This window comes from Lissotriton vulgaris, chromosome 5 (assembly GCF_964263255.1).
Source record: "Lissotriton vulgaris chromosome 5, aLisVul1.2, whole genome shotgun sequence".
Lineage (NCBI taxonomy): Eukaryota > Metazoa > Chordata > Amphibia > Caudata > Salamandridae > Lissotriton > Lissotriton vulgaris.
The window spans coordinates 443650508-443675317 of NC_141693.1; the positions used below are offsets into that span (position 1 = coordinate 443650508).

Consider the following 24810-nt stretch of genomic DNA (forward strand, 5'->3'; position numbering starts at 1 on the left):
ACTTCTCTGTGTCTCCCGTTGAAATTCATTTGACCGTTGGGCTGGTGTACTTGTTTCCTCACCCCAATCATTACTCGACATTTCCATAATGCTTCCCATTTGGCTTGGGGTCACTTGTGTCTGTATCAGTTGTGAGAATAATTTAGGGGATGAGGACAGACGCGGCGCTGCCAGCAGTTCATTTTGACCAGGGATCGACTGGTTTAGCAGTAGTGATACCTCTAGTAGCTCTTCTACAATTTCTACCGAACCATTCTCATCATGGGTTATTCTGTTTCCAGGTCTCTCCTGGAGTGGGTCTACTTTTTTGAAGTATTTATCTACAAAGTCTTTTACAGATTTTGAGGCGGACAGGCATTCTTTACTTTCTAGCTCTGTCACTTTTTTCTTCCTCTTTTGGAGGTACCACTTTCATATTTTCCATAGGACTGGCCTGGTTCATCTGGCTTTCTTCTTGGGTTCTTGATTCTCTATAGAGTTCCCTTATCCCAGGGCTGAGCTCTGTGTTTGCTTTATGACTTTTTTGCTTCCTTTTTGGTGCCATTACTCTAGCCCGGAACTATAACGAGTGTACTTTTACTTTGCAAGTTTCCGTGTTCCGATTACACCACTTTAGCGGACCCCCTGAGCAATTTCATTTAACAACTCAGTTACTGCAATTCCACGTCCACTTACCTCTGTTGTGCCTTTGTACTGCTGTGCCCGCCTGTTTACGTTGTACTCCTGTATTTTATATCTTGAAGATCACCCCCTTACTTCCTGTCTACTGGAGGGGGGGGGGGCAGAAGGGGAAGGGGGGACGAGAGTTCCCCTGGTCTGCCACCAGCTTTTTTACAGTCTTTAGGTGCCCTGAACCCCCGGATTTTAGTTATGCAGTGTCCCGTTCTCCTTACTCCTTTCACCAGCCCCTTATTTGCTGGGGCTTTTGGAGGTCTTTACTGACACCTTCGATGGCACCTTCAGTGGTTTCCTGCAAGCTGTTCGCGGTAATATGGTGCCGCTATTCACCCACGTCTGGGGGCTGCTCTCCTGGCTCCTAACTTGATTTATAAAGGGGCCTTAGGTCGCTGTTTCCCCGTGGGTTTGGCGCGGCGTAGCAAAGAGCAGCAGAACAAGCTGCTCGCGTTCCGCAATTTGGGGTGGGCGGGGCTCTTCCGTCTTGTCACGCGCTCGCAGCTCACGGGTTCACTGGCCGACGGCAGGAAAATCGGGCGGCAGAAGTACAATTAGCCGTTTTAGCAATACTGTAATCAAGAATCTTAAATCAAGTTTAATGCAAATCAGCAAAACGTGCCTAATCAGGATGTATGTCATTACATCGCATACCAATACCATGCGTGCCATTACAACGTGGGTATTACTACACAATGTCAATGACAACGACATGCCATTACATAGCAAACTTTTACCACGATTATGCTTTCACCACGCATGCCATTACAACACAAAGGCATGCGTGGTAAAGCTATAGTTGTGGTAAAAGTTTGCAAGGTAAGTGACTCTACCCTAAAACACTATTATAGTACCCCTACACAACCCTCCCTGACCCCAGTCCAATCCCTACAATAACACTACACTACCCTTCACAATCCCAGACACTACACAAACACTACCCTAAACCTCTAAAACACTACACAAACATTAGAACACTACCCTAAAACACTACAGACATTAGAACACTACCCTAAACCCTAAAACACTACAAACACTACACTACCCTAAACCACTACACAAAAACACTAAACCACTACAACACTACCCTAAAACACTACAACACTACCCTAAACCCTAAAACACTACACTACCCTAAACACTACACACACACTACCCTAAAACACTACACCACTACCCTAAAACCTAAAACACTACAACACTACCCTAACACACTACAACACTACCCTAAAACACTACAACACTACCCTAAAACACTACAACACTACCCTAAAACACTACAACACTACCCTAAAACACTACACACACTACCCTAAAACACTACACACACTACCCTAAATCCTAAAACACTGCACACAAACACTACAACACTACCCTAAAACACTACAACACTACCCTAAACACTAAACAAACACTACAATGCTACCATAAACCCTTAAACACTACCCTAAAATTTAACCCTACAACACTACCCTAAAACACTACACAAACACTACCCTAAACCCTAAAACACTACACAAACACTACAGAACTACCCTAAACCACTACCCACACTACTACCACCCCTAGACTACCCTTAACCCTAAAACACTACCCCTAACACGACCCCCTACACTACCAAAACACCACTAACCCTAAAACACTACAACACTACCCTAAACCACTACCCACACTACTCCCAACCCTACACTACCCTAAGCCCTAAAACACTACAACACTAAAACACTACTCTAAACCATTACCCACACTACTCCCACCCCTACACAACCCGAAACCCTACACAAACACTACACACACTACCCTAAAACACTACACACACACACTACCCTAAAACACTACACACACACACACACTACCCTAAAACACTACACACACACACACTACCCTAAAACACTACACACACACACTACCCTAAAACACTACACACACACACTACCCTAAAACACTACACACACACACTACCCCAAACCACTACCCACACTACTCCCACCCCTATACTACCCTAAAAAACTACCCTAAACCACTACCCACACTACTCCCACCCCAAGCACAATCTCCCTTACCTCCCTTTTCTAGTGGTTACTCTCCAGCGTCGCCTTCTCTGCTCTCGGTTCCTGCTTCACGTCGAGGGGCGGTGCAAGTCGTTGTGAGGAAACGGAAGAGCCTTCGTTTCCTCACAACGAGGTGGATTGGCATTACATTGCATGCGTTGTAACAGCGTATGCGATGTAATGGTATGCGTAGTAATGACTACGCGTAGTTACATCGCATGCGTTGTAACGCATGCAATGTAATGGCACAGCGTGGAAAAAACTGAGTTGGGATTGCGGTTTCCTGTCTAATCATAGGTTTACTAATGGGCAAATTAGGCGATGTTGAGTTGTAGTCTAGTGGTTTCTGTATGTGCAGTTAGGCCGGGGAAGTGTTATATGAACTAGAAACAGTCCGACACCTTCCAAAAACGTGTGATCTTTCACTGAACATTTGCTGCTCTGTTGATTGGTAATTGCAATGCCAGCATCAGTGTTAACATTTCCCCTAGTGTGGCAAGGCTATGGATGAAAACATGACAAAATTAAAAAGCATGTGCTCATCCACAAATCCTTCATCACACCAGCTATAAAGTTATGGTATACAATTCACTGCAAGACTTCTCCTTGACCATTATATTTGAAGTAGCACAGCCTAGTCACTAAGACAGAGGTTGGGAATTTCAACACTAAATGTGGTTTTAAGGTTTATTATGCTTTGGGCGTTCGCGACATTCAAGGTAAACATATTGCATTCCATACATATTATAATGGACAGCCTCCTTCTGCCGTTGGCTTACTCGGTTCAGGAAACTTCAGCCATTGGCTAGTACATGGTCAATCACATGTAATATCTGTCCACAGGAGCGTTTTTGTCTCACCTCCTTTCTAATGGATGTATCCTTCAGCCTCCCTAGGAGTGACTATTTTACAATTGAAAAGTACACCATCATTACCCAATTCTTTATATCACCCATGTATTGCAAAGTCATGTTTTAATTGTATTGAACTACAGCCTGCATTGTGTTGCCAATGTTAGCCTTAGAGTGTGAGCGTCAAACCAGTTAGCTAATCCAGGTTGCTAGTTCTCTTTGGCACTAAGACCAGTCAAGAACTCAGACTGAATGAGACTCTTGAAAGTTCACCAGGTTTCTAGATGCAGGAGAGAATCTGGAGGGTAATGTATCCAAACATATTAAACTAACTGGAATGTTTAACCTTAATGCGGGATAAAAAGGAGAGCGAGCGTGGCTAACCACACATCCAACAGAGCTCACAACAGGCATACAACCCCCCCCCCCCCCCCCCCCCCCCAAAACAAAAAAAATCTGCCCAACTGGTGCGGATGCCCAGGGAAAGATTGTTGGCACGCCTGAAAAGAAATCTAACCAACAACAGTGCCTGTGGTGCTAGAAGCCAAGATGGTGCCTGAAGCTGCAGGAGTTGATGGCAGAGGAGCAGAACCATGGGGAAGTGAGGACTGAGGTGAGAGTATGCCACATTTAATAAGCAAGGCTGTACAGGCTAGCGGGAGAACCTGTGGCTGGAACCAGGCCCGAAGAGTTGGAGGACCGAGGACGAGGGCCCCCTCCCCGGTGGGCAGCTGCACTAAGACTTGAGCCCCCAGGAGCTCGGCCTGCCCTGTGTGTCTCTCAAAGAGGGGGAAAGTGTACATGAGAGTCCATGTCCTGCTAGCTGCAAGACCATGTTGGCTCGACTTGCCAGTTGCTGCTCCGAGACCAAGAGTGAAAACCACAAGGGTGGGGCCCCTCAGAGAACGTGCTGGGCTGTGGACCCGAGCTGGAAAAGAGTTAAACTGAGGTGGTGAGGGCTGCTTTTCCTCCTGCCCAGTCAGCCGTCAGCATGAACATGAGCAGGAGGGGTTGTATGTTACTATAAGCACAACCCTTGGGCTGACTCAGGCACATTCATTCAAGGCGCAGTGAAGAGGTGCCTCACTGGGGCTAAAACTGCAGACACCTGTGGAGATTCCTTGCGAGGAACCCGGCACATGACACTGGTTGACCGGATGCCACCAGCACATGTGAGCACACGCTGCATGCCCCTACCACCATGTTGAACGTGGATAAATATGACTAAGGGGACTGCTGAATGACCTATGAACAGCACCTGATTCCCACCAAGTACACTGCCCCATGGGACTGGACATTGGCCACAAATAAACCACAAGGCACATCCTACCATGGGACCACATTAACATTGAGGAAATGGCTCACAGTCTGGTGGTGGCGCTGGAAGGACCAATAGCGCTCACTGGCCAGGACAAGAACACAGTACCAGTTAACAAGCTTGACCAGGTCCTATCTGCTGTCAATTCTTCCTGGAAAGTCCTAGAGCACAAGCTAGACCAGGCATCCCTGGATCATGGTCTCCTGCGCGATGACCACCACAAATAACAGTGAAGAGCAGTGAAGACTGTTTGAAAGAAATGGTCCCTATTGTGTCCAACTTGCAGAGACAGATCTCTGAGATTGCCATGGGTGTGGAGGCCCTGCATCATAGAGCAGAGGACATAGAGGTGCGAACCTGCAGCAACAATATCCTAGTGGTGGGTTTACCGGAGCGAGTGAAGGGGAAAGACATGGCTGCCTGTCTGGTAGACTGGCAGTCTAAAAAGGTGACACCACTGAGCCTATCGCCATTGTGTGCTCTGGAAGGGGACACAGGGTACCAGCAAGTCTTCCATTGCTTGGGGCGCCGCCCGGGCAGTGGTGGAAAGACTGCTCCACTATCACAACAGAGCTTATATTGCCGCTTCCATATTGACAGTGCCCATATTGACAGTGCTTCAGTGGCTATCTTTCTGAACGACACCATCGCAGTACAACAACAAAGAATCATTGCACATAGCTGTAAAGAGGGAACACTGAGATGATGGCCTGAAATACATATTGCTTTTCTCGACTCGCCTGGAAGCGCTGGTAGATGACTGATCCATGTTTTTGACAAACCTTCCAGTGCCTGGTTGGAGAAGCATAGAGAGGGCGCTGATTCAGGGGTTTGGAGCAAATCATCAAACCCAAAGCGGTAGCGATGGAGGAGAGAACAAGCAGGCCATCCAAAGCTTAAGTACATCAAAAACATGCAGTGGAAATGGCGAACATTGTTGCTGGCTTGGAGCAATCCTCCTCCAGTAACCACAGGACCAATTTAACCTTGGCCTGGGGGGGGCGAGACATGGAGGAGCTCTGGCAGATACAATTATCGGCCCATAGGTCTCACCTAGGATGGCGTATGACCTGCAAGAGGAATGGGACACACCTATATGAGGGACAAGCTGCAAGAACCCTGGGCAATACTGAGAGACAACATGCGTGGTGTAAGGGGGAGGCCAATCTGTACCCCAGACATAATTTACTAGCACTCCAAACTGTGATAAACATGGTGCGCTGAACCGTTACATCCTTCTGTACCCTTACAAAATGCCTGCATACATGTTGATGTGGACTGGTTGGAGTCCGTAACCAAACATCAGTTCAATGGACGGATGACCATTGTGACTCCAACCTGGGGTAAGGGAGCTGGGGAAAAGTTGCTGTTTTTTTATCAAATCCAGTCCAGCTGTTGTATTGATATGCACTTCCCTGATAAGGGGCCACATGTTAGGCAGGTCATGGGAGGGCGCTGGGAGGCACAACCCACAGCTCATAAAGTATGCAAAATCAGGAACTCCCACGCAGACACTCAAAGATGGCACAGGGAGAGACTAGGTATCGTTCCTCTTATTGAACATGTTGGGCCTAGGGTCACCCAGTAAAAAGGTGCAAGACACTGGCTTACTCATGCAGAGAGGTGTGGACATAGCCTTCCTACAGGAGGTCCACAAGACAGATGGTGAAATCTCTCAATTTAAAAGGCATAAAAAGGCCAAATACATGACAGGGGCGAGACTCTTTGCCAGGGGGGCTATGATCTGGCGCGCAATGCCCATTGGACTCAAAGGGCTTCAGCACCGTCCGTCCCCCCCCCCCCCCCTAGTGTGGCAGCCCGTGATGAGACAGCTTCCCAGGCACACACAGCCGCACTGAGCACTTCAAAGGTCTTTAAAAGACCATTTGCATGTTAAGGAGGCCTTGCTGTTTCACCCCTTCTAAGAGCCCCTGCAGCTCCACTCTGCATGTTGCTTAAAGATTCAGCCCCCCCCCCCCCGCCCCTGAAGATTTTTCTTAGCTCCTCCCGAAATTTGGCTCTAGTTGCGCCTCTGGCTATGATAGGAGTTCAACTGCTGATACCATTAGAACAGCTGGGGGGGGGGGGGGGTCAATATTGATAAAGAGGGCAGGTATGCAGTTGTGTGTATGCAATTGTGTGGGGGAGATTTGATGGCTTGCCGTGAACAATGGGCAGCATCTACACCCCAAACACGGACAGACCCAGTACTTAGAGTGCCAGGCTCTGGTGCTTTTCCTGAATATGCATAATATGATGATCAAGGGAGGTGACTATAACTATGTGTTAGACATAGACCTGCACAGATCTATACTGCCTTTGGCGGGCACACCTAGTGGGCGGACAGCCAGGTACGTCTGCCACTGAATGCAGCATTGGGGTTTAGGTGACAGTTGGAGACAGAGGAACACCGGAAGAGAACAATACTCCTAATATTCCGCTCTGCATGACTTACATGTCTGCCTCAACTGACTGGAATGCTCCCCTAGGACAGGACACGCACATCATACATATGGAGACTTAGGCCATGTGATTTCAGGCCATAACCCCAACTTATGTGCGTCACCTGGGATAGACAAGTGTTCTCTGTAGACAGCTAGAAAGGGCGCACATGGTGGACCCAGAGATCTGCCACTAACTGCTGGGGAGGAAGAGAAAACCACGCTGCCACTATGGTACCTTGGCACAGAAAAGGCTGGCTTAACTTAAGAGGCAATGTGTAAAGTATTTGTACAACACTTGAAATAGTAACAGTGAAAATACCACAATAAGACTCCACACCAAGTTATTAAACTGGGTTGTATCTTTATGAACAAAAGAAGACTGAAGTGACAAAAAATAATAAGAAGTATAACCGGAGTTATGATTTTTTGAAGAATAGGATGACATGTAGAGCTAAAAGCGCCAATCTGGGCTATCTGGTCAGGCTAGACCGGGGAAAATCCAAAAGTTCAGGCTGACCGAGATGGCGCACAAGTCAATAGAGCGACTAGCCTTGGCCCAATGAAAAATTAGCTTGAATGAGTTGATGACAATGCGGCGAGCAGGTGAGGCGATGAGTCGTTCCAGAGCTGTGCAAAGTTATGGATGCATCAGGAATGGAGGCTATGTGCCGATCAGTTGGTGCAGTGACTACTTCAATCCTCGAAGCTGCAGCAAAGCAGCTTCATCAATGGAGGTACACCAGTTCCGAGTGGCAGAATGACTGAGGGGTCGAAGCGATGTACTCGATCCTCGCAGCTGTAGTGATGTGTCAGAGTCCATAGAGATGCCTCAGTTACAATCAGTGCAACAGTGTTGATTTTAGCGGCGCAGCACTCTATACCAACTTCCAAGGGTACAGGACTGGGTTGGCACCACTTGACTGCGCTAAACTTGCAGCAAGCAAAGTCAAGGGGCTCTTGCAGGGAGAGTTGCAGTCTTTGATGTCCCTGAGACTTAGAACAGAGAGCAAGTCAGCATGCCCTTGGAGTCACTCTGGGTTAGATGAGATGGGTCCAGTCGTTCCTCAGTCAGAGAAGTGGGCAGCACAGCAGAAAATCAGTTTTTCCCCAAAGCAGCAGTCCAGCAGAGTGGCAGTCATTTTAGCAGCACAGCAGTCCTTCCTCCTGGAAGAGTTCTTCACAGGTCCAGAAGTGTAGTGAAGTGACAGGGTCAAAATACCAGTTCTTATACCCAGTAGTGCCTTTGAAGAGGGGTTGCCTTCAAAGAAGGGCTTTGAAGTGCACAGAGGCCTTCCCTCCCAGCTCTGGCTCTAGACTCACTCCAGGGGGCGGGGGAATGCAGCCCTTTGTGTGGAGATAGTACACAACCTAATAAGTACACAACCTAATAAGTACAGGTGTCATCCTCTCCCTTCTTCCTGGCCAGGATGACTCATCAGGATGTGAATGGCCACTCAGTTACACTTAAGCTTCCTTTGTGTGAGACTGTCTAGAAGCAATACACAAATTCCAGCTGTCACCCACCCCAGATGAGTATTGGAGACAGGCTGCATGTACACAGGACTAGGAGCAGAAAACTTCCATCTTTCTAAAACTGCAGTTTTTAAAAGGTGAATAATAAATTTGACTTTACCAGTAGAGAGGATTTACATTACCATTCCAATGATATGAAACATTATAGATACACCCCTTCGCAATCAGGAATCACAGCTTAAACGTGTAATAAGAATTCCTAATGTTAACCTAGGCCTCACAGTACTGAAAGATTAATTTGAACCTTTTTCACTACCAGGACATGTAAAACTTAAAAGTACAAGTCATAGCTTTTAATTACACAGCACCCTACCTTATGTTCTACCTAGGGCCTACCTTACGGATGACATATGTAATTAAAGGGAAGTTTAATGCTTGGCAAGGGGTTTTAAATGTCAGGTCAGCTTGGCAGTGTAAACTGCACATATAGGCTCTGTATTGGAAAAATGAGCCATGTTTAAAGGCCTATTTAAATGGGTGGCATAATCTGTGGGGCCCACCAGTACCATTTAATGTATAGGCCCTGGGCACATGTAGTGCACTTTACTAGGGACTTAGAGGTAAATCAAATTTGCCAAATGTGGGTAATCTAAAACTATGTTTGAGGGGAAGTTAGGAGCACAACAACTTTAGCACCGCTCAGCAGTGGTAAAGTGCACAGAATCCTAAAGCCAACAAAAACGAATTCAGACCGAAGGGGAGGAGGAAAGCAAAAAGGTTTGGAGTGACCCTGCAGAAAGTGCCATTTCAAACACCCACCCCCAGAGTAATAGTGTGGTAGAACAGCCGTCATGCCATAGATCCCCTTACCTAGATGGTGAGGAGATACCTCCCATGGTGCCCCCCGATACACCTGCAGCACAATCTGACTATAGGGTAACGAAGCCTGCAGCACCCATCAACTGACTATTTGCGGACTGGATGTTTTTAATGTCTTCTATAAGTTCTACGGTTAGTTATACACCTGAACTGCATTGCAATTATCATACTGATTTACAAAGAACTGTCAAGACTCATGCTATATGTTGCTGTGGATACACAGTGCAAGCCGTATAATTTGGTCACACAATTGTGTATGATATTCCTACGCGAACGCAGAGCACTAATAGAAATGAAAAAGATAACTGGTTGCACATGCACAAAAAGTAATTTCAAACAAAAATGCAGACATATGTCAAACTCCAAATGAGTGATTACAAGAGGTTTTTATTAACTCGTTTTAGGCTTAATTTATTGTTTCGGCTATTTAGTTTTCCTGATATGAAGGACTGGTCAAAACATCTGATCAAATGTCCCTGCGATGACTTGTCAGAACAATCAGACATGCACATTCTTTTCTTTTGTAAAATTTTACATTAAGCCCAGACGAAGATTGGTTATTCCCCTATTGAAGATCATGGATGTAAACCGCTGTCGCCCTGCCTTTTTAGCTGTACAGAAACTGGATAATATTTTAACTGTCGTATTTATTTCCTCGTTTTTAAATTACGAAAAACAATGGTACCCTGATCTATAATGTACTGTTTATGAAATTATGCTGAACTGTCTCTGGAATTATGTAGAAATTTCTATGGATTTATGACAAAATGTTTATGTATTTATGACGATTTGACATTGGTGCTTATGATGTATTTATTAATTGGTTGTGATTTTATCTGAACTTATGATTATTGAGTTTTAATAACCGAATAAAGAATTTTTGATTTGGTCACACAATTGGCAATTGTATAGCAAAACAACTGTATGCACGAAGTGATGTACCCGTTTGTGTGTATCAATGAAAGCACAATAAAAATACAAGTAAACAATTTGGAGGAAATTAGGATGGCATGTCTAACGAAGGTCACAACCACATCACACAGCAGTAAATTTCATAACACAACCTTGCTTACTAAACCAATATACTGCGTAGAATGAATGGCATGCTGCTGTCACTGGTTAAATCTAATTGGTTCTAATTACCATATTTTGTGCCAAATCATTCATTGTTTCTTAGTTTTACCAAGTTTGAGCGAGCCAATGGGAGTTACCTCTATACCCACAAAATGGCCCAAAGGCAATGGGAACGCAGTATTAAAATTTCTATGCAGAAATAAGCTGCTGTCCTTCAACTTCAGAATCAGACATTTTTTCCAATGAAATTATGGTGGTCATGGTCTTAGTTCATGTGTTTCATTTGAGGCTCTGTGTTTTTGCAATAAATGTAGAAACATGTTCTATGCCAAAAGGGAATTACTAAAGAAAAGGGAAGTGAACACCCTCACACATATATCATCAACATTCTAATGCTAGGAGAGATCCAAGTTGTTCTGCATCTGATGCAAGCGGTTCTTTCAAATTGTATTGGACATTGAGGATTCAAGTTTTGTATTTACAATTGGAAAACGCAAACGTCTCAGAGTGCTGTTTAATCATTTCAGACCTTGAAACCAGGTAATATCTATGGATCACTGGAGTTCATGAATACAGTCTATTTTACCTCCAAAGAATGAGATTCAGCTATATGGTTTTATAGCAATATTTTGGTGCATGCCCTCGCCCTTCTCCAACCTCATACTGGTGCCATAAGGGGGGGCAAGCAATCCCAGAAACGTTCTCAGCAACTCGAGGACCAATTTATTCAAAGGGCAAGATCCCTCCCAGATAGGAGATGTAACAAAGAAGTCTAGGCATAATGACAATAAGAAAAATGACCACTAAGGGCTGATTCCAAGTTGTGCGGCATTTGCCACCCCAATACATATGATTACTCCGAGGGGAGGTATTTACTATCTGGTAAATTTCTCCTGCTCTTAAGTTATCAACTTGCAAAAGAGAAATTGCTTGCAGGGTCGGAATTTAATTCTGCACGTTTTACCTTATTCTGGGCCTTTTCCAATGATCATTTTTCGAAGGTTTGATCAACACACAACTCAGAACGCAATCCAATGCGCAACCTTCTGTTCACTCAGGGATCCAAATTTAACCCTCGGCTTGTAACGATGGCCTGAGCAGTCAAGGCATTGCCTCCATGTTGCTATTCCTCATCCCCATACATTCTGTTGAGGTATACCAACACTGTATCACCTTCAAGACACATTCACCAAGGAATAAAATACCAAGACATTTACAAAACCATTAGGACACTGCACTACATTACATGGTTGACAGTCTACATTATATTGGGATATCAATGCAACACACTTAACATTTTCATGTTCATCGCCTGTAGCACATGTAGAACAGAGGACGTGTCAATGCCCCTGTTCGCCCTCCATGTACTATACAAATTAGTACCGTACAACCAGGCCCACGCCCTCCAAAAACGACCCTGAACACCTATTGGTAAAGGGATACAACCCAGTAATATGCATAGGCAATGTTGATTGGACTCACACAGGTGAGTTACCAATGGGAAAAGCACACTCTTGGTCTCCTTCTCCAGAGCAGATCAACAGGTTGTCATGTCCATCAACAGCTCCGATTTCATTACTCCAGGAAAAAAAAAGTGTCACACTAAAGTCACAAAAAGATTATCATTCCTCCTGGACAGCTTGAGATGGCACCTCAAAACAGCGATGAGAGAAACCAATGCTGTAGAAAACCTGCATCCAGGAAGACCACTGTTCCTTAAAATGTAAAGTCCCTACAGTTCTCCCGATTGCTTACTGCAACAGGTGCCACAAAGCCCAGCAAACTCTTCAAGTATTTTGAGTTAAGTCATCAGACCAACCGATGGCCCTGAAGTCCAACAGTCACACAACCCCAAAGAGATGGAAATGGTTAAAACTTAGGCTTCAACAGGAAGAGTTTCACAATCAGGAGGAAAGAACATTCCTCCAAAGACAGTGTGAAAAAAGCCCAATTGATGTAAACGTTTACACAGACCATACAAAAAGTCCCCATAAAGAAGGTAGAGAACAATCAGGAATGGCTTCATCAAGGAAGAAATATTCAATCATGCAAGACCACACATTACATCCCATAAGACTTCATTGTAGAATACCGAGACCTGAAGATGACCCTTGTAAGTGCTCAAGATAGGCTTCTTGATTTAACACACACTTAAGCACTTCGAGGAAGGCTCTTGACCCAGATGAGAGGAACGCGGATCTCACGGACTGGTACCAATCTATTAAATGTTGTGCACTTGGGAATGGGGAATAACGATCTAGATTTCAGCACAGATTCATAAATGTTTGCCCCTCAGTAGGCCTACTTTCACATCCCCTTTTCCTGCTTTCAACATGTAAAATTCCCAGAAAATGCACAGGAAAAGCAGTTTCCTCACAGTGTTTGTAATACACGATCTGACCAGTAACTTCTATTATCAGTGCAACACGGAATTGCAGCACATCTGTAAAAAAGGCCAAAAGGACTCTGGACACCAGCAGGCTCCTTCAAATCCCAAAGAAAATGAGATTTTAATGAATGAGGTCACAGATTTGGTGCAATTAGCAATGCTTACAGAAGGCAACATAGCTCCTAGTCAGTATGGTTGGGAGCTGCCATGCTATGATACATCAATTTTCCAACTGAGCCAACGTCTAGCACCAAAAACGCTCAGGGAGGACAAAAAAGACACAATCAATCCATCTGCCTGGGAATAAATCACCACCCATAGCGGGAAATGGGAAGTGGGTGGAAACTCCTGGCATGCACATGAACATCCCCCTTCTCTTCACTGAAACACAGTTGTACTGAGCCTGCTGTTCTCCATTGTGCTGACACCTAGGCATAGCAGCCTCTGACACATGCCCTGATATAAGACGCCAGCAAACAGCCCCCTCTGACGTGATTTTCCAGTCCCACTGCTTATGTAGACAAGAACCTAAAGTCCTGAGAGCTCTGGACAAACCAGGAATTAACACAGATGACAGGGGACAAAAGTGGTGGTGAACCCAAGAAACTACGATTGATACTTGTGTGGTTGGTGAAATTTAAATTGCCTAAACATTAAAAAATGAATGCAACTGTTTCGCCCTGAGGGTAGACCAAGCTTTCCTTCTGTTGAATATGGGAGTAGTATGCCCGTTCTTGTATGAGACAAAAAGCCAAACTTTATCTTGTTGTGAGTGGCAACAACCAGGAGTTTTTCCATAGCTTCAGAAGCTGCCAAGTTGATGGCACTAGAATACCTCCAAGCATACTCCAGAGGATGCCATGACCAGTCATCCAGGCAAGAAGTGCTTAATTTGGGCCATTGGTTGCAGAGGGGGCCAAATGCACACATTTTTTGGTACTGGCATTTATTTTTCTTCTTCATCCAATATTTTTCGAGAGCAGGAGAAGGAAAAATCACAATTGAGAAAGAACAAGAAAGAGGGGGAAGAGTCATACAGAGAGAAAGCAGAAACCTATAAAAGAGAGATAAAGGGGCAGGTTAAAGAGGCATGAGGTATGGGAAAAAGATTTAGGTTGCTCGTGGCTGACCTCTCTTTGGGACAAACTCTGGGCTAAGTCCTTGAGGACTTCCCGTACTGCATCTCTCACTCAATCCTTATTTATCTTCTATCGCAGACTCTACCTTTCTCTCTCTTGTTTTCTCTCTTCTTCAACTGCTAACTACTGGACCTGTAATGCTCCCAATGCTGACCTCTTTCATCTTTTCTTTCTCTGTCCTTCTGTCCGACTGTTCTGGACACAGGTATGGTCTCGCATTTCCCGTATTTTTAATTTCTCTGCTTCTTTCTCCACTTCTTTGGTTTTTTTGGGTAGCCTTTCAAAATCTTTTGACCTCCCCCCGCATTCACATGGTCTTTTGGACCTTATGCTAGCCATTGCACTCCAACAGATCGCCTCCAATTGGAAGTCTTTGACCAAACTCTCCATAATTTGCTGGTAGAACTTACTATGTCACTCTCATTATTATTATTATTATTATTATTGCATTTAATGAGTGCACAGCTACCCGGAGGTTTCCCGGCGCTTGCCTTGGGAACCCGTCCTGGCTTTTTTCCCTGTGAGATAGCCCCTACAGGGCATCCCCAAGATGAAAGCCAGGCATCCCGCCGCAGGGGGGCCGTTGTGGAGATTAAGCAAGCTTAATGCCCAGAGTTGCAGAGTGAGAACCCATGATTAGAGCAGGCACCGAAGCGAGAATTATCGAGTCCGTGGACATTTGAGCTCAAGACCCTGCCGCGTCGGAAATTGAACCCTGGTCCCGAGTCTGACCTCAGCTTCCGGGTCTGCCTGCTCTACACCGTGAGCCACACTTCTCTCATAGATTGGATGCTGCCTTTGCGTCCACCTGCAATCCTTCTCGCAATGTTGAACTCTATTGGTTGCCTCTTACCCTATACTTAGATCAATCCGTCAAAAAGAACTACACTCCGCTCTCCTCTGACAATTTTAAACCCCCTTGAGCAGTTGTACTCCTGCTTGTAGTTTCATGCTTTAGATTTCACTAATGTAGTTTATATTTTTCTCTTCTTACTCAGGTTTTGATAATGTTCTTAATCCAAATATTTTATAGATATTTGTGCATTTACTGTACTTTATTGCCACCACTTAATTTGCTTGTTTCTATTTTATACTTACCTGTATTTACATTGTTTCTAATTCCCCCCCCCCTCCCCCCTTAAAAATGCTTTGCTTTTCTCATTGTGCCACCAGCTGACTGTTCTATTTCTCCCATGAATGCCCCTTTCTCATTTTTGTTCTGCTGACGTCACCTTACTGTATTGATAATTTTTATTTCAATAAAGCTTTCAAACATGAAAGAGGCATGAGGTTGATTCCAGACTATGCAGCCTTGATATTCGGTGTGCGGCTGCCAGCCGCGGGATTCTGGGAAAAGCTTCGGGCACCATCACTTATTCTTCAACAAACTAAGCACTGCAGGCAAACATTTATAGAGAGCTATCAGAGGTGCCACTATGTTTGTGATCATACAGAGTTCATTAAACAGCATCCTTGTCAAGTACTGTGCGTTCCCAGCAGCTGTAAAATAAAGTAGCTAGCCACTGCTGCGACGAAATAAATAAAACTACAAAGAACAGAATGAAAGCTGAGGCTCAATCTCTCATACAGTAGTAGTTCTGTAAACGTATTTAAAAGTTACTCTCCATCATTATCTTTATTCAGAGGCCCCACCAGGGCAGCTCTTGGGGGGTGATTTTGTGTTCCACAAATATGCCTGTTCACCTATTGGGTGTAATAGGTAATCTCTGACCCATACTTACGATGTGCGAAGGTGAAACCCAAAAATAGTACGGCATGCTTTAATCAAACCATGCTTGAATCAAACCATACTTGTCCCAAACTTGGTTACTGCATTTTATCAGGAAAGCCCGCCATGTTCCTCTTTCCCTTTTCAAAGGTCCCAATCTGGTTAATTCCTGGAAGGGGATATCGCATCTAACACATACTTCTGATTTGAAACAGAGCAGGTGGTTTATTCCATGTGCCTCGGCTCACCATAACACAATGGCCTCCCCTCTCCTTCAATCTAGTAAAGGCTCATTAAACCACCCTTCAGTCTGCGTTTATGAAACCTGCATAACCATCTAACCATCTTATGTGCAAGACATTTAACAAGGGTGGATTTATAGATGGGAAGACTCGGGTAAAATCCCAGCAGAGATACAATGAAAGCCAGCCTCATGGAAATTACGACGGGGCATGGGGGGTTGAGAACAAGCATTGGCAAAGCTGAGCCACCAGCCTTTCTTTCGGCTTGGTCCAAGTTGGTCATGGCTTTTGCTAAACTTTATTGCTGTGGAAAGTCCCGTCCACTTATTAATATATAATTAAACAAAACACACACAGGCTAAAATACAAAATATTTTTAGCATCAAAAAGCACATATTGCCACACTAGTTCCTGGCACTAAAACTAACTACTTGGTGTATAGATGATCTCCTTAAGAAATAGCAGATAGAAGACATTCACCCTAAAATTGGGTAACGGCTGAAGTGGGCTGGTCCACTGCCCCAAGATGTATGCTGTGGAGGTCGTAAGAAAGGTGAATTACAATAACAGAGCAATAGATATAGAGGGCTGCGGAAAGCCCCTATAAAAAGGGCATTATACATATAATTTTAGTAAAGGTCTTGTCTGACTAGACCTAAAAAGTGGAGGATTTGGGGGTTGCCCCACCTCGTAGTACCCCATATTGAATGGTTTATGCGTTGTTATAACGTGAAAGGAGAAGCGCGCGGAGGTAATTACGTTTAGGGATTCTGCAAGACTGAAGACTGTAATACAAAGTAAAGTCCTTCACGCACCCTTACCGATACCTTTACTAAGAAAGCACCTGATGACTTATTTTCTCGGAAACTCACTGGAAGGAGACTCAAGAACACTCCCTGCTGCGGAGTGGCGAGCCTTGTTGGATGTTGCGAAAAAACAGTTTTGAAATCATTGTTTCGTCTCTATCCTCCACAGAACACATCTTCCTAGACTTCAAAAGTGCACCAGCGTCAGATCGGCATTTGCATAACTCATCACATAACTTGGGAAGCTACAGAATGGCAGCAGGATATCGAAATACTAACAGATCGCTCAGACCCTACAAGTACGAGGGGCGGTGTGTAAACACGCGATTTCGCATGACAGCTTTGCAGTGGGCTCTAGTATTTTTTTTCTCCAGTTTGCAAACCAGGGTAAACAGGAAAGAAAAAGTGTAGAAACGCTTCCTTGTTCCTGTTTTTGCGCATCAACTATCATGCGTGCTGTTACCGCCAACTACAAGCCAATGTTAAAAGGATGACAAATCGAAAGTTGAACCCTTATGCAAAAAAAAAAACCAACAACACGTAGGTGCTAATTCTAATAGCTGCAAACACCATATGAAAAACTTTTACCCATACCTCGTGTGGCCAAAGCAACTCGAAAATTGAACAACTCAAATAATTTCGTTTATTCTAAAGTCAATTGTTCTCAGTTAAATTCACTCATGCATCTTAAGGCATTTCAATGTAAAGTTCAAGTTCAAGTCGGTCCAGCATTTTAATGTCAGTGCATCCTCACGAGGCCTTCGATAAAAGAGCCTCGGGAGCGGCGGGGGGGGGGGGGGGGGGTCAAATATACATTCAGCACATGCTACTACACCCAGATCTATGTACTTCGCCCATTCTATATACAGCGCTCACAAACCAACTGGGGAAAAAATGAGACCAGCTTCAAATGAAATTCATAGAAATGCCCACATGTTCAACTTCCTCCTGAAACACGGAAACTTACATTTTATTGGATTCTTGCTACAGGTCACCTTCCTTGCCGAGGCGCCCCGATGAAGGGGAGATGGTGCGTTCCGCGAGATCCACCGGTGTGGGCGGGCAGGGAGCAGCTTCTGCTCCGACGAGGCGAGCGTGTGCTTAGGTGTGCCAGAGGTGAGGCTCTGGGCCCGGCCACTCCGCCCACTCGATCACTTCACGTCCCCGGTCCTACTTCCCGCCGTTTGTACGCGTTCCCTCCCTCTGGGACTCCCCATAGTCGGGCTCCGGTCAGAGCTCCAGCAGCGGCCTCAGCTCACACCGCCCGGTGACTCTGGTGCCTCACCTGCGCCGGGAGCACTGGTCCAGCCCCGACGCCAATACCCGGAAACCGAGGCCCGCCCAGCCTTCCCTAGGTCTTGCAGCCGGGCCGAGGGTTTCGGAAGTGAAACTGGTGGTTTGCGCACACCGAAGGGCGTTCCTCGTATTATCGTATCAACACCACACCTGGCACGCGTTGCCGTGAGTGCCTTAGTACGAAGGGCAGGCAAGGACTGCCTGACCAGAAGCAATACCTCGAAACACGTCACATTTCACCCTCAGGCGCTGGCGTTCTCACGTTTTTTCGGATATTCGTGCGAGAACGTATTTTTTTATGTAGAGAACGTATTTTTTTATGTAGTGCACGTACAGACGTGAAGTATATTTCGGTTAAGCTCTCTCACCTTTCCAAGGTGGTGTGTCATGATGATGGTATGCCAAAAATATGTCACTTTACATACATTGCTGTAGCTACAATTTTAACATTGTACATTAATATATTCAGGAAGGAGATATAGATTATCACAGGAGAGAGGAGAGAGTAAACCTTTTAACCTAGGTTTCATCATGTAAACAGGCCCGTGCTTCTTGACTACTTACAGAGTTACCTGCCACGAGCAGGCCCAGTTCCAGGATATGGGATCTTGGAGGGCCATGAAGAAGCACAGTTGGGGCCGTAAAGATATATGGGCATGTCCAGACTCCCAGGTGGCTGAGAGCCGGGTCTAGGCATACTGGATGGTCTTTCACAGGTGTTCGCTGCATACTGTACCAACTACAGGCTTCTGTCTACTGGTGTAGACTGTATATTTATAGAGATTTAAACCTTTGGGCTTGATTTTTTTATACTCTCTCCACCAGGAGCACCCATTCAAGTAAGAGCGATTGGGTGGGGAGGGAGTCGACAGACGAGGGAAAATTACATTTAAAAAAGAAAAACACCTTCTGCTCACTGCATCGCCAGGCCCACTTACCCAGCACGCGCCCCAAGGTAAGTGTTTTTCTTTTTTTAAATGACATTTTCCCTTGTTGGGGATGCGGCAAGCACAAGGTGGGTGTTTTACTTCTTTTTTTAAATTAAATTTTCCCTTGTTGTTGTCTGCCAACCCCCGCTCCACTGCACCCCACCGCTCTTTCCTGCATGGGCCTCTCCTGCTCTCCACCTGACCAGCCTTTCTCTCTGGGCCAAGAAAGGGAATTTGTTTTTGGCCTTTCTTGACCTATCGGCAGCTTTCGATTGTGTAATTAATTCTAAATTATGGATCTTAATGGAACAACTTGGGGTTGAAGAAAACATTATTTATTATCTTAGACTTTTTATAGCGACGCATCAGCCCGCGTACGCTATGGCCTCAAGGGGGATTGCACTGGTAAAATTCCAATCAGAAGTGGTGTCAGGCAGGGCTGTGTTCTGGCTCCCTTCCTTTTTAATTTGTATATTAATGGATTGGAGAAAGATCTGTGCAACAATAGTCTAGATCCCCCATATGTTGCCGGCCGTGCGATCCCGGCACTTTTATATGCCGATGATGCTGTCCTGATGTCTCGTACCCAAGTGGGACTCCAGCGTTTGGTGGACAGGTTCTTTCTTCACATGAAGGACCTGGGTCTGAGAGTAAATACAACTAAAACTTTTGTTATGCATTGCGGCAGGTACCATAAACCTAAGAAGGCCATATTTATTGCAGGTCAGAAATTAGAATCCACCAAACAATTTTCATACCTGGGTATTTTGTTCACTCAGAGTGACTCTTGGTCGCAGGCAGTGATGGCAAAAAAACTATCTTTGGTACACTCGACTGACGCTCTAAAGAGTGTTTCGAAGAAATTAGGCACCAGACCCCCTGTAGAATTAATAAAAATCTATAAATCTAAATGTGTGTCTGGGGCAACTTATGGTAGTGGACTATGGGGCTTTGCTGACTACGCCCCAATCCAGGTTGTGGAAAATTCATTTCTAAAGTTCATTCTTGCAGTCCCTAGAAGTACTTTGAACTGTAATTGCTACATAGAATTGGGTCTCACTCCTATATCTGATCTAATTAAGCTGGAACCTGTGCTATTATGGCATAGAATATGGGCTAAGGATGAAACGGTGCTTAATAGAAATATTATGACAGATATTTTAAAATTAGAAGGACTTATGAGGATCCCTTGGCTGAGATACATGTGTAAATTTTTAACAGATATTGGTAAACCAGAATATTTTACTAATCCAACCGCTATCTATTTCACGCAATGAACTTAAGAAGGAGGGGTTGGCTTTGTTGGATTCTTTAAGAATTACTGTTGAGGTTTTAAAACCGACTGTCCTGTGATGGAGCGGACTTTTAGAATAAATTTTGAATTAAAGCACGCTGAATTTAAAACTCCCATAATTTTTAATTTACTAATGAGTGTTGCATGTTTTGCACGTTTTTGGACGGAGGAAGCATTGGTTAACTTAACCTAATGTTGCGAGTCACGGAAGAGCCTGTGACACTCTTACTCTATGAACAATGCCGCTCTTGAAGAAACGTGATTTTTGCTATGCGAAAGGCAAATGTCTTCATCGAACGACAACTCTTGTCCAATCATACTTCGTGTTGCTCGAATTTTGTATTCTTTTAGTTAGTTTTAGATAGGAAAAAGGTATAAAAATTGCCCCCTTGCAAAGAGCACTGCTGACTCGTTCCTGTGCTCCAGAGATGCTGACGAACTTTCGTTTCACGTAAGATCCATTAAGACTTTACCTTTTCCCTTTAAGGTTTACTTTAGGTTTAAGTTAGGGAAATAGGGTTTAGAGAAATTTTCCTAAATGTTTGAGCACTTCTCATGCTGATTTTGGTTTGAGCTGACAGTCAAATGTGCCTTTCTAATAAATAATTTTGATTAATTAAAATGCTAATAAAAGAATGTATGCTTCAAAATGCATTTTGTTCTATAATAAAGTTAATAAAATAGATTTTGAAATGACAAGCTGGTCTTGTTTGTTTCCTTGAGTTACCATTAGTTAATCCATTGCCTATGATATTGACTTAATTAAATGTATAAAAAGTGTCTCAGTCATTTATGGGCTTAGTGATAGATTTATGAATTATGGTGAGTAACGTGGTGTAGAGTTGTTCATATGAGACTGAATTTCCTTTGGCCCGCTGGATCAAATCTTTGGTAGCAGAGTTCGGTTACTATGGTAACTGACATGTTACTTAGTAATTACATAGGATACATGTTTAACACATGTTAAGTTTTGTCTAGTTGTTATTTGTTGTCGAAAGGTTTTTCCAGCAGTGTGAAAATCCTATGTGCCGGCAGAGTAGTGTGACAGGTGAAGTTACACAGTTCATTTGTTCTGTTTTAAAATAATGGTACAGAAATATCACTAAGTGTTGTGGACGTACAACACAAGTTTAGGGATTTAGGTATAACAGGTTGCATGAATAGTGAGGTTTGTCTATAAAATCGTAGCTTTGAGTATAGGAACTAGGAATCAGATTTCAAAAGCGTGTACAGAGTTCCCCACACGGTGTCGAGTAAAATGAGGGAGTGACTCTCTCTCTGAAAAATGTTGGTCGTGCAGCAGGGAATAAGGTAATCCCTTGACGGAATTAAGGATGCCTCACACAATTAAAAGGCTGGACGACTGTTGCCATCCTACCCGATGATTGTATCGTGTCATCATTGGCCTCCTGCTCCAGCGACAGGCTGGCGGTGCAATGCCTGCCGGGTAGCACTGGGTGCTACTCTTTAGCTGAGTTCTTTTATTCCTAGGCCAATAGATGCGTGTGTGTGAGGGGCCTAAAGAGTGCAGTAGTGAGCGTGAGTGAAGAGTTAAAAGAGGTCAGTAGAGTCCATTAAGAAAACTTTAATGATATGGCTCACTGTCTCGTTAAAATTGGTGAAGGGAGGGGTACCGAAGCACAAGGAGTAAGGTAATTTGGCCTCGTTCAACCCTCGCCTATGGTGCGGTCAACATGTTTCATGCCACTCGGGCAATTCTTCAGGACCTAAGTAAGCTCATCAACTTGCAGGGAATTTCAAACCGTTAGAAAGAAATTACGTATACAACCTGCATGAGATGGCAGGAAGGATTCCTACGTGAGTTCCCGCCCTAGGTATGGGGAGAGAAGGAAAGAAGGACACAATCATTACTGGGCCCATCAAGTGGAAAATTTACACGTGGAAACATCATGCAGAAGTAGGTATGGTTCAATAGCCTATACCTAAACACAGTGAAAGTACAAGAGAGAGAGAGAATAAAAGGGGAAGGGGGTTTACACTGTGTGTGCCATATGTCATCAATGATACGAATACATTAATTCGATATACATCAGGCTATACACTCCATGCTTAATCACTCTTCTGTGTTTTACCGCCAAGAGGTAGTGTAATAGTTAAACTAAAATTTGGAAACAGAACCATGAGCACTTCAATGGGTGAAGGAATAATGGGGTCACCAGGGTGGAACACTCTCGAGAAGTCCTTACCCTTAATCCCTGGTAGACGGTCCCCACAGACTGTCCTTGTGGGGCCTGAGTTGTAAGGTAGTTACCTGAGTAGGAGAGGGGGGGGAGAAAACATTCTGTTTTTGATCGTGGTTAATGGAACAGGACGGTTTCAAGTGGGCCCTGAGGTGAATACACCTAAAGGATCGCCAATTGATGCCACAGAAACCCCATCGTGTCCGTAGACCACATCTTACCTTATTCGCTCAAGGCCCTAGGCTTGTCAGCACCTACCCCTACCACAGCGGCGAGATCGCAGGACAGCCGATAATTCGGTGTGTAGCTGAGCTGTTTAAGAAGCAGAATGCCGCGGGCGCCGTGAGTGGGCGTGTGTGGGGAGCGTTGCTAGGTGACGCGGCCAAGCGTGGTGTGGAAAGAGAGGGCAGTCAGTAGCCGGTAGACGTTCAAAGTGGAGCACCATATTGGAACGGAGTAGCCCCAATTGTAGGCGAATGTTACGGGTACTTTGATGGATGTGGATGGATGGTGCTTACAATGGAGTGGGGACAATCTAAGCATGGTTTATCTGGCCAGCATATTCCAAGGTACAGAGTCATTGAGACCATGTGCATCTGTCTGGAGACGATGCACCCACCGCTGTTCCATTCTGTATAGGGCTTGTTGGTTAATGGAAGGGTGGCATTCAAGGACAGTCCATTGTATATTCTCCGCCAAGTGATTCTGTTGTCTGCAGTGTTCATACAGCCTGGTGTGTGTCTTTTTACAGCGGATGTTGCTGTTATGTTCCATGATGCGTAGTTTCACAGTGCGCATCGTCATACCGATGTAGGTCAACTTGCATGGGCACGTTAACATGTAGATGCATTTTGCGCTGTTGCAGTTCGTATGCTTGTTAAGGTGCCAGGTAAAGTCATTAGAAAGTTCTATGGTTTTACCCTGGATAGTCTGAGGGCATACCACACAGGATCCACATCGATAATGTCCCGTGACAGGAGGCAAATCCTAGAGTGTATTCAGGGGGCGAGTGCTCGATTTCTTAGGGCGAGTATGGATCAGGGTGTCCTTGAGGTTGGATGTCCTCTTAAATGCAAAGCGGGGCCGAGGTATATCTAGGCCCGCCGTATTCAGAATTCCCCAATGCGAATTCACAGTCTTCTTTATGAACGTAGAGTTCCTTGTGTAGGACGTCACGCATGTGATTGTGTCATCTTTCTCCTTAGTGTGGACTTCCAGGAGCGAGTCTCTGTTATTATTGAGAGCCCTTTTTGATGATTTCTTGAGAAGTCGTGTCGGGTACCCCCTTTCCTGAAGCTTGTGTTGTAGGGTATTGGCTTCTTGTTTGTAATCTGTTACTGAGGTGCAGTTCCTGCGAAGCCGTAGAAATTGCCCGAAAGGCAAGTTATCCCTTAAGGCTCTGGTGTGGTGGCTGTTATACAGAAGCAGGCTGTTCCTGTCAGTCTCTTTCTTGAAAAGGGTCGTTGTGATTGCTGTGGGATCCAACTTGATTGTCAGATCTAAAAAGGGTACAGAGTCCTCAGAGATCGTGCCTGTGAATTTCAAAAAGGGATCTTGCAGGTTAATCCACGTGCAGAAGGCCTCACAGCTGGTCCGATCACCTTTCCAGAAGACTAAAATGTCGTCGATATAACGACGCCAAAGGGTGAGATTTTCTCGGAACGGATTCTGTTCAGATGGGTAGATGTAGTTTTTTTCAAAACTCGCCATATAAATACAGGCCAGGCTTGGCGCGAACGTAGAACCCATCGAGGTGCCGCGGATCTGGTGGTAGAGTTGTGACTCATACCTGAAAAAGTTTTCAGTGAGGGCTATGTGGGCTAGTTCCATGATGAAGGTTATAGGGGTGGGGGAGGACCATTCTTCCTGCCGCAGTGTGGAATCCACAGCCTCCAAGGTAGCCTGTTGCGGGATGTTAGTGTATAACGCTTCTACGTCTAGAGTTAAGAGGAGATCAACATCTTCTCTACCGTCCACTTCATTGATCAGACGGAGGACGTCTCTGGTATCCTGGAGGTATGAA

General features: G+C 44.8%; 1 protein-coding gene across 3 annotated transcripts in view; it reads right to left on the reverse strand.

Moving 5' to 3' along the window:
- TMEM51 (transmembrane protein 51) overlaps positions 1-18635 on the reverse strand; it is a 190095-nt gene extending 171460 nt beyond the window's left edge. The window contains exon 1 of one of the 3 annotated variants that reach the window (XR_015295892.1): positions 18035-18562. The gene's annotated coding sequence lies outside the window, so the exon portion shown is untranslated. Of the gene's footprint in view, positions 1-18034 lie in introns of all 3 variants that reach the window. The other 2 variants (XR_015295893.1, XM_086921873.1) reach the window with 2 other exon arrangements.
- Between the last annotated feature and the right edge of the window lie 6175 nt (positions 18636-24810).